Below are 4,667 nucleotides of genomic sequence, written 5' to 3' on the forward strand. Positions count from 1 at the left end.
AAAGGTATTAGCATTAGCATTTGATTATTTCCCTCACAAATACATTTCAGTTAAAGTAAAGGTATTAGCATTAGCATTTGATTATTACCCTAACAGATATACTTCGGGTAAAGTAAAGATATTAGCTTTAGCATTTGATTATTTCCCTCACAGATACATTTCAGTTAAAGTAAAGGTATTAGCATTAGCATTTGATTATTTCCCTCACAGATATACCTCAGTTAAAGTAAAGGTATTAGCATTAGCATTTGATTATTTCCCTCACAGATAGACTTCAGTTAAAGTAAAGGTATTAGCATTAGCATTTGCGTATTTTCCTCACAGATATACCTCAGTTGAAATAAAGGTATTAGCATTAGCATTTGATTATTTCCCTCACAGATATACCTCAGTTAAAGTAAAGGTATTAGCATGAGCATTTGCGTATTTTCCTCACAGATATACCTCAGTTGAAATAAATGTATTAGCATTAGCATTTGATTATTTACCCAACAGATATACATCAGTTAAAGTAAAAGTTTTAGCATTTGCGTATTTTCCTCACAGATATACCTCAGTTGACGTAAATGTATTAGCATTAGCATTTGAGTATTTTCCTTACAGATATACCTCAATTGAAATAAAGGTATTAGCATTAGCATTTGAGTATTTTCCTTACAGATATACCTCAGTTGAAGTAAAGATATTATCATTAGCGTATTTTCCTCATAGATAGACTTCAGTTAAAGTAAAGGTATTAGCATTAGCGTTTGATTATTTCCCTCACAGATATACGTCAGTTAAAGTAAAGGTATTAGCATTAGCATTTGATTATTTCCCTCATAGATAGACTTCAGTTAAAGTAAAGGTATTAGCATTAGCATTTGGTTATTTCCCTAACAGATATACTTTGGGTAAAGTAAAGATATTAGCTTTAGCATTTGATTATTTCCCTCACAGATACATTTTAGTTAAAGTAAAGGTATTAGCATTAGCATTTGATTATTTCCCTCACAGATATACCTCAGTTGACATAAATGTATTAGCATTAGCATTTGAGTATTTTCCCCCCCAAAGATATACCTCAGTTGAAATAAAGGTATTAGCATTAGCATTTGAGTATTTTCCTAACAGATATACCTCAGTTGAAGTAAAGATATTATCATTAGCGTATTTTCCTCACAGATATACCTCAGTTGAAATAAAAGGTATTAGCATTAGCATTTGATTATTTCCCTCAGATACATTTCAGTTAAAGTAAAGGTATTAGCATTAGCATTTGATTATTTCCCTCACAGATACATTTCAGTTAAAGTAAAGGTATTAGCATTAGCATTTGATTATTACCCTAACAGATATACTTTGGGTAAAGTAAAGGTATTAGCATTAGCATTTGATTACTTTAACTGAAATGTATCTGAGGGAAATAATCAAATGCTAATGCTAATACCTTTACTTTACCCAAAGTATATCTGTTAGGGTAATAATCAAATGCTAATGCTAATACCTTTACTTTAACTGAAATGTATCTGTGAGGGAAATAATCAAATGCTAATGCTAATACCTTTACTTTAACTGATGTATATCTGAGGAAAATACTCAAATGCTAATGCTAATACCTTTACTTTACCCGAAGTATATCTGTTAGGGTAATAATCAAATGCTAATGCTAATACCTTTACTTTAACTGAAATGTATCTGAGGGAAATAAAGGTATTAGCATTAGCATTTGATTATTTCCCTCACAGATACATTTCAGTTAAAGTAAAGGTATTAGCATTAGCATTTGATTATTACCCTAACAGATATACATCAGTTAAAGTAAAGGTATTAGCATTTGCGTATTTTCCTCACAGATATACCTCAGTTGAAGTAAAGGTATTAGCATTAGCATTTGTGTATTTTCCTCACAGATATACCTCAGCTGAAGTAATAGTATTAGCATATGATCATTTTCTTCATATACAGTATACCTCAGCTGAAGTAAAAGCGTCAACATTGACTTGCCAGTCATAGGTAAGCAATAAAAACATTGAACACAAGTTAAAACATAACATTGCTAAATAAAATCGGGATTAATAAAGTTCCTTATTATATCTAGAACCTATACTAACATTTACATATGTTTTCATATGCAGACGAAAAATGCATGATATAATTCACAGATAGATAGATAGATAGATAGATATATAGATCACTTTATTTATCCCACAGGGAAAGTCAGTTTTTACAGCAGCAAAATCAAACAAGAGAGCAGCATGATAGAGGCATAAAAGCGTAAAAAGTCATCTAAACCCAGATTAAATGGATTATGGAGAAGTAAAGAAAGGGTTCAGAATACGAAGCATGCCACATCATCTGCCAAACATGGTGGAGGCACTGTAATGACATGAGCAGGACCGTTGATTATAGGACTGAACTCAAATGTGTATTTGTGCATCTATTTAAATGACATATCTATGAGTGACGTACTGTATATTTATTGGGCCATTTGGAAACCTTTGCACATTTGCAGGAAATACATTTTACTACATGGGGCAGCCAAGCTTATCTTACAAGAGCTGAATGAAGACTGCAAACGCCATTAAAAGAGATTGTACTCTATCCCCAGCTTGTGGGAGAAATTGCCCTTTCAGAACTCACAGTGTCAACCTCAAGCAAGATAATAGAAAATGATTCTTGCAGCGCAAAGCACTTTCAGCTTCTCCAGGCACTGAGGCATCTTTCCATCTGCTTCACTGCCCAAAAGGCTGATTGCCGTATATATGCCATGATTTCTGCAGGGAACGGCAAGTCAGCAATGACACAGCGCTGCCCTCATGCTCTTTTTAGGACTCTGGGAACAAGAACTAAGCTCTGAAATTGATTATCCATTCTATCCCGATGTTGCTGCTGGTATTACATCTTTGAGAGGTGCTATAAACAACCTCAGTATGCTAACAAGCTAGAGCCTGGAGCCTCTAGAGGAATTAGCAGACTAGCAAACCTTCAAACAATCACGTGTACAATCATGTTTGCCCTTAATAAAAATGTAAGTCAAAATCTAACATTTTATAATATAAATGAATATACTAATAATTTACAAAGTTTAATAAGATTTATTTGAGGAAAGAAAGGGTTAGTGAATTAAAGCATACAACATCTGTTAAACATGGCGGAGGCACTGTTAAGGCTGGGTCATTGAAGAATTGGAGGTACTTTTTTTTTATGTCTCCCAGATAAATCTTTTGATATTTAAAAAAAAAAAAAAAATTGGTTTTGGAGAATAATAATAGTAATACCATTTACATTAAAGTTTCACTATTAATAATGCTCTACACAGTCCACACATTATTGACTGTATTTGCCTTCTGATTCATACATTCAGCTTGAATTTTAGATTAAATAATTAAGTATGTTTACTTTATTAACAGTTATAGAGTCATTTGCATAGAATATATTTTTTTCTGTAGAATATGCCATTGCAACAAAATGTGGGAACTTACTTACTTATACTTAATTTTGTAAACAAACAAAAAAAACACAAATATTGAGAATAAATCCAGAGTACATTAATTAGTGATATCAAATCTTGGATTGAGATACTGAATGAATCTCCCATGCAATTTTTAATAACAAACGATATGTTGATTGTGATCATTCTGTGTGGAAACTAGGTCAGAACATAAGGTTAAGGCACAAAATGATGTAAAAACAGTTACCGATAACAGAGTTGAACAGAGTCAAACCTTGCCGTACTTAAAATATAAAAAATGAAAAAATGAAAAGTTAAAAGATCTTCGAGAAACTTTCAGAAACTTGATGAACCTTCAAGAAAAAGTTTTCAGATGAAAAAAAGTACAGGTTCCTCTACAGTTTTAAACTGAAGAACCTCCAAACGTTCCTCAAGGATCTCATCCTTTTAACAGCATACCCACAATTCTAGAATGGGCCGGCTACCGATGGAACTGGGTCAGTGGTGTTTACTGATCACATGACAGTTGATGGTAGCGGGATGAACTCTAATGTGTATTGACTTAAATACTGTAAGCAACAGAGTTGAAAAACTAGCATTCATGCTAATAGCACAAAGCCAAAGGAACATTGCAGCCTGAACATGTGGGGCCTGTATTGGTAGCAAATGCAGCCAATAGCAGTTGCAATATACTTTAGCGAGTACTGCAATTAGCGCAAGGGGACAAATGAATCATCATATTTGAATTTGATCAGATTTTTTGGTGAACTTTTCATTTAAAATAGTTGATTTTTTTATAATAATGTTATGCTAACATGTGCGGAGACAAGCTATACAGTACTAATTTCAGCATCCTCTCATGACTTAAGCCATTTTACCTCAGTTCAACGACTCAGCAAGGTCAGTCTGAGAGCCAGGGCCCATTTTGTAGTTCATTAGGTAGGAAATCACTGGCCTTTGCAGTTTCTTTCAACTTGTAGCACATAATACTCCAAGCCACAAATCTTTCTAGCGACTCTAACAGGCCTTTAAAAGCCTTGGCGGCCCCTGGCATACTCTCAGTAGCAGCAGGAGGAGAGGGTGGGTGGCTATCGAGCGAACATGTTTGCTGGCTGCTTGATTCCATCAATACAGGTAAGAAGGAAGACCTTGAGCATGCAAATGGAGCCGCTAGCGGACGGCTTTGGATGAAAGGTATCGATTTGAGCAGGTAGCGCGCATGCTGTGATCGTGA

At 34.2% G+C, this 4,667-nt stretch overlaps 1 protein-coding gene across 3 annotated transcripts in view; it reads right to left on the reverse strand.

Moving 5' to 3' along the window:
* Nucleotides 1-4,667, reverse strand: part of tbl1xr1b (TBL1X/Y related 1b) — a 36,820-nt gene that overhangs the window by 27,177 nt on the left and 4,976 nt on the right. The window lies entirely within an intron of this gene.

This window comes from Salminus brasiliensis, chromosome 9 (assembly GCF_030463535.1).
Source record: "Salminus brasiliensis chromosome 9, fSalBra1.hap2, whole genome shotgun sequence".
Taxonomy (NCBI): Eukaryota; Metazoa; Chordata; class Actinopteri; order Characiformes; family Bryconidae; genus Salminus; species Salminus brasiliensis.